This window comes from Vipera ursinii (assembly GCF_947247035.1).
Source record: "Vipera ursinii genome assembly, chromosome: 4".
Classification (NCBI taxonomy): Eukaryota; Metazoa; Chordata; class Lepidosauria; order Squamata; family Viperidae; genus Vipera; species Vipera ursinii.
The window spans coordinates 49,112,658-49,118,657 of NC_139514.1; the positions used below are offsets into that span (position 1 = coordinate 49,112,658).

General features: G+C 39.4%; 1 long non-coding RNA gene across 1 annotated transcript; it reads left to right on the forward strand.

Moving 5' to 3' along the window:
- Positions 1–829: 829 nt before the first annotated feature.
- LOC310639719 lies at positions 830–1,991 on the forward strand. The gene is made up of 2 exons (XR_014492386.1): positions 830–1,110; positions 1,477–1,991. It is a non-coding gene; the product is annotated as an uncharacterized lncRNA (long non-coding RNA).
- Positions 1,992–6,000: the final 4,009 nt, after the last annotated feature.

The following is a 6,000-nucleotide window of genomic DNA, read 5'->3' on the forward strand; positions in this document are numbered from 1 at the left end:
AGAATTGAAGAAAAATGGATGGGAAAAATAAAATGGTCACTGTTGGAGCAAAAGACTGGAGCAGAATTTGAATTTGCACCAGTGATGAACATGTAATTGCGATACATATTCTTGAAATATGAAATAAGAAGCCAGAATTTTTCCTTTTAATATTGATGATACACAATTAGAAAAAAAATCATGGAAGATTATTTCAATATATGATTACTGCTGTGAGATTACTATATGCACAAAGATGGAAAGATTCAGCATTATGCATTATGGAGGGATTGTTGGTAAAATTGACAGATCTTCTGACATAGGTGAATTGACTAGAGGAAAGATAATATCTCCATTTATTACTAAATGGAAATCCCTTATGTACTTTTGGCATAAAACAGAAAAAATAAACTTATTATTTATGGCTTTGATGATTACATAGGATAGAATATGGAAAGAAGAGAGTCATGAGGCAGCTTTACAGAGGCTAAAAGACAATGGTACTTATAATTGCTGTGAAGAATATCAGAAGCCAGTTCTTTATGTCTTTATATCTTGCTCTTTTTTCTACTTTCTTTTTTGTTTTTCACTTTTTTGTTCTAATTTAGTTTGTTGTAGTTGTTATTATTGTTCTTGTGATTTTTAATAAAAATAGTGGTCCCAAGTTACTTTATTTGACAAAGAGAGAGAGAGAGAGAGACTTGGAGCCTGAAGTTGTTCACCCTTGAAAGAATATCAGGAGATTCAGCCTGATTCCAGCCAACTGATGTTACCTTTTACTTGAAAATCATTGGAAGAAAAGTCTGCCAGTAAAATTTATATTACTTTCCACCTAGCTTGCATCATTTTCTTGTACTCCTGCTTGAAACCATGAAATAGAAACTCTTGGCAGCTATTTTTTAAATGCTGTTTCACATTTAACAGTTTTTTAAATGGAACTCTTGGAATGTAGCTCAGTAGGCTTTTAATCCATAGTTTTTCATTCTAACAATTTATTTCTCTTGCAGTGATACATTTCTGTTCTCTCAGTGGTCTAAAGATGAACTGAATTGGATCCCCCCTAAAATATGTAGCTGGGATATAACATGTCATGTACTAGTCCAATTTAAATAGTACTTGTAATAGGTAAAGGTAAAGGTTCCCCCGCACATGCATGCTAGTCGTTTCCGACTCTAGGGGCCGGTGCTCATCTCTGTTTCAAAGCTGAAGAGCCAGCGCTTGTCCGAGGACGTCTCCGTGGTCATGTGGCCGGCATGACTAGATGCCAAAGGCGCACGGAACACTGTTACCTTCCCACCGTAGTGGTCCCTATTTTTCTACTTGCATTTTTATGTGCTTTCGAACTGCTAGGTTGGCGGAAGCTGGGATGAGTAACAGGTGCTCACTCTGTTACGTGGTGCTCGGGATTCGACCCGCCAAACTGCCGACCTTCCGATCGACAAGCTCAGCATCCTAACCCACTGAGCCACCGCGTCACTGTACCTATAATACTTGAAGTTAAAGCATGTTTCTGTTTACTGTTTTATTAAAATTTCAGTTTTCTAATTGTTCTTAAATAAAGATTTGGGAGATATGGGTGAATAAATCTTCCAAGAGCAGTAATTAAGGAAACAGGTTTTACAACAGTCTTATTTTGCATCATTTGCTTTGCCTAAAGAAAATCAAACTTGACTAAAGTTGAAAAAAAAGTGGTAGTTGAAGAAAAAAAAAGTACCAACATATCTCAGTCAGCTTTTAATATCTAACCTTAAAAGGAAAGAATCAGGGTAGGTAATCTAAATTCCAGTTCATGTGGAAGCCTTTATTGATATGTAATATCTTCTTGCTACAGACGGTCTGAATCTTCTGTGATACAAGAAACATATCTTAGAGTGGGAAGATTTTGCTCATACAGTATTACAGGTCCGATCTATTCAATAGGGCTGTAGAAATTACCAATGTCTGATAACTGTAGTGGGGGGAAAGAAAGAAAAAGAAAAAGAAAAAGAAAAAAGGAAAGGAAAGGAAGAGAGAGAGAGAGAGAGAGAACATGGAAAAAAACATCAGTAGCTGGGCTGGCAAATCCAAGAACTGTAGAAATGGCAAGTATTTGTTTTTTTTTCTGGCAGCAGAGAGAGGGAGAATGCATACCTTTTAGATGTAAGTCTAGCTTAGTTCAGTGGTGCACTGTTACTTCAAGCTAAGTGCTTTAGAATTGCAGCCCTCATTGTTGATACAATAATCAGATATTTTGATCACAGTAAGCCTGACTGAATTCTCTGAAACCTATCCTGACTATATGTCTGTGCACAATGTAAGTTCGATGCAAGAAATAACCGATTCAGATAACTGGTTGACGTGAAGTTCATAGATGGCTTTCACTCACCAGGAGGTCCAAGTTTATATTTTATATAAAAAAATTCTGCATTAAAATCTTATTGGAAGAAGGACAGGGGTTAAATAAAATAAACCACCAAAATGAACAACATTGCTAGTTTTGGAATGCAATAAATCAAATAAAGTTGACATATTTGAGAATATTATGGAGTCGTAGAAAATTGTTAGTTATCTTTTGCTCCCTTCTTTACCCAGCCTGGAGAGAAGTGGTTCAAATTTTTCCTTAGATTCTGCCATGATTGGTTTGACATGTTAAAGAGGACCATTTATGCTTTTAAACTCAACTATCTTGTGTTCAGGAATGCGGTGGCTCAGTGGGTTAGGACGCGGAGCTTGTCGATCAGAAGGTCGGCAGTTTGGCGGGTCGAATCCTGAGTGCCGCGTAGCAGAGTGAGCGCCTGTTACTCGTCCCAGCTTCTGCCAACTTAGCAGTTCGAAAGCACATAAAAATGCAAGTAGAAAAATAGGGACCACTCCGGTGGGAAGGTAACAGCGTTCCGTGCGCCTCTGGCGTCTAGTCATGCCGGCCACATGACCACGGAGACGTCCTCGGACAAGCGCTGACTCTTCGGCTTTGAAACAGAGATGAGCACTGGCCCCTAGAGTCGGAAACGACTAGCACGCATGTGCGGGGGAACCTTTACCTTTACCTTATCTTGTGTTCTCTTCTAATTGCACTAATGATTTCAAATGTGATTCTTGTGTGGTAGAAAGATTACAAAACAATCATACCTTTTTATATTAAAAAAGACAAATTGGAAAAGCAAATCCAGATGTATTTGCTTTATAAAAAGATTTAGTTTTCATAAGGTCACAGATCTTTTCTTTTATAAAGTTTTCAAATTCTATTTTTTTAGAAATGACCCAAGTTGAATCATTGGACCTAGTCCAAGGGCCACTGGCATGTTTCACACAAAAAGCCCTGAGAGAAAACATCACTTGCATGCTTGTGTGCCCACACACACACACACACACACACACGTAAGTTGCATGTCTTTTTTTTTGCTTTGCCTGAAATACGTTCTGTTTTCAAAATTAGTATTGTAAGATAATTAGAGATGAAAGCTGAAGCGTGATTAGTACTTCTGTTTTTCCACTTGGGTTTCAGTATGAGAGGACTTGGCCCAGCCAAATCTAAAGAGCTCACCTAAAATCCTTTTGAATAATATTTCCCCAAAGATTTCTCTTCAGCTTCCCTTCATTAGCTTTTCCATATGCTCAGAACTAAACATGCTATTTCAATATGTGCAGCTTCATATTTCAAAGATGACAGAAGCAAGTTGGTTTTGCATCTACCACTTTGTCACCCTTATCCATCCATTCCTGCCCAGTAGCAGAGCAAATGAAGCTATTTGTCCGTTTCATGTTTGCTAAATGTATGTATCTACAGATGGCAAAGATTTAAAAGATATATACTTGGCTTGTGACCAACGAATACATTCTGAGAAATGTAGAGTGGTACAATTTTGGTAAAATTGCACCACTGCAGAACATAAATATAGGGTAGCCAGAAAAGAAGCCTTTCTCCAGAAAGCAATCACATGGAGAAAATTGTGTAAAGGAAGACATATCTTATTATACAATTGTATAGCATGACCTGCTCTGAGCCTTGGGGCTGGATAGGATCAAAAGCACAATAAAATAATATAAACCTGTTTTGTTCCTGTTTTCCTCAATAAAGCATGTTCCTGTTTGCAACCTTCCATCTCACTTATTGCCTGCAAAGAACTGGCTACACAACACCTGTGATAAGTTGTGAGGATGCTTCGGAGAATTTGGCCAATTTTTAGCATACAAGATAAGACAGCTGTTTGGTCTTTTCTCAAAGTCTTTTGTTGGCCTAAATAACCATTGATTTAAAAATGCAATGAAAAAAATATGAATGGGAATAATTGGGTCTTCTACATTAAATCTGAAAGCCAGTTTAGAGTAGTGGTTAGAGAATCAAGCAAGAAACTGGGAGTTCTGGACCTGCCTTGAGTATGAAGCCAGCTGGATGAGTTTGGTCCAGTCACATTCTCTCAGTCCTAGAAAGGAGGCAATGGGAAACCACTGTTGAAAAACTTTGCCAAGAAAACTGTAGGACTTGCCTAGAAAATTGCCAGGAATCAGGATGGTTGGCAGAAATATCAAATAGCACATTACTACTTGAAAAAAAAATTATTACCACAGTCCTAATTTTCTGGTTGCCGCAAAATTAGTCCCATTCCGCCCACTAGGACTTACTCCAGAAACATGTTCAAATATATCAGCAATATATTTCTTCTTAGTAGCAGCCTATTCCCATTGCAGAACATTTCTCCTGAAACCTAACAGACATAACTCCTAGTCTTCTGAAAAAGTTTTCAATCTCTGTATGTGGATGATACTTGGGTCAAGATTAAAACACAGGAAGTGGAAGTCTTCATCAAAAACACCAACATTGTGGATAGGTACATTACGTTCACATGGGAAGAAGTTTAGGAAAATAGTTTGGCTTTCCTGGACTGTGCAGTACACATTAAGGAAGGCAGAAGACTCAACATTGAAGTATTCAGAAAAACCACAAAACACACACAGATTGATATTTACATTTTGATTCTCATCACCCACTGGAGCACAAAATGGGAGTGATCAGAATCCTACTCCATCCTATCAGCAAAGAGGGAAAAGAAAAAGAACTAAAACTTATCAAAGAAGCCCTCAGAATCAGTGGCTATCCAATTGGGACTTCACCAGATCCAGGAAAAGATCCATCTGGAGCACCTCCATAATAGACAAAGAAGAAAACAACAAACAAAGCGATGTTGTCATTCCATACATTGCAGGAATATTTGAAAAGCTTAGGAAGATTTTCAACTAACAGAACAAGCATGGACACTTTAAACAGAAGAATACTTTAAAGCAGAAGCTTTTCCACCCTAAGGATAAAACACCCAGATACAAATTGAGCAATGTGGTATAGCTGTGCAGTGCAGTGAGACATGTGCAAATCTGTACATTGCTGAAGCAAAGCAACTGCAAAGTCGCGTGGTCACACAGAGAGACGGACACTTGAGCTGGGTAGTACTTCTTTATTTTGGTTTGGAATGAAGCTGGGGACAAAGGGGTTTACCTGGCGTTTCTTATACCTGCCCAGGTGAATGGTGACCAATAGATTTGAACCTGGGCTTCCCGCCAGTGCAGGTGGCCAATACTGTAGGTTTAAACCCTGGCTTCCCGCCAGAGCTGACCATGCCTGGGCTGTCAATGACTCACTCTGTTCAGGCTTTCCCGCCTAAGCAGTTATCGCCTGGAACTGTCCAGCCCCCTGCTGTGCTGGTATTTCCTGTGTATGCTTAGCAGCATATGCTACAGCAACCACTTCAAAAATGCATGGCACAACACAGGAGAACAAACCCATCAGGACACAATACAGCAGTCCATCTGCATCTGAAAGACAAAGGTCACTCTTTTGAAGACAGCAAAGTCACATTCTGGACAAAGAGGACCACTGATTTGAAAGATGGGTCAAAGGAACCATCTATATCAGACATGTCAAACACAAGGCCCGGGGGCCAAATCCGGCCCGCGAAGTGGTTTCATGTGGCCCGCGAAGCCATCCTGGAAACAGTGAGGGAACGGCCACCTCTGCCTTGGCCCTAGCCCAGAGACCCTCCTTCTACC